We start from the raw sequence: 348 nt of genomic DNA, 5'->3' as shown, positions 1-348 counted from the left end.
AGTAATAAAGTAGAAAATGGAGGAAATTACTTTGATTAAGGTATTCATTCATCTTCCCTTCGAAACAAATCAATTTTGGAAACAAAAAACGGCAGGAATTAAATTTAACACCTAATACAAAAATTTCTGGGAATTTTAATCAACACACAAACGAATGTCTTCATGTACTTTTTTTTAGTTTTCTGACTGTCGCAATCGTAGAATAAGCCCGAATCTACAATAGATTTGTAAGCCTTAAGCCATAGGAAATGGACGAATCACAGTCAATTATTCTCCTTACATTCGATTGTAATAGGTAAATTTCTTACTGCTTAAGTCTTAAAACATCTATTGTAGATCCGGACTAAG

This window comes from Trachymyrmex cornetzi, unplaced genomic scaffold, assembly GCF_001594075.2.
Source record: "Trachymyrmex cornetzi isolate Tcor2-1 unplaced genomic scaffold, Tcor1.1 scaffold229, whole genome shotgun sequence".
NCBI classification, from domain to species: Eukaryota; Metazoa; Arthropoda; class Insecta; order Hymenoptera; family Formicidae; genus Trachymyrmex; species Trachymyrmex cornetzi.
The sequence above is the reverse complement of the archived record's forward strand: the minus strand, read 5'-3'. Positions refer to the sequence as shown.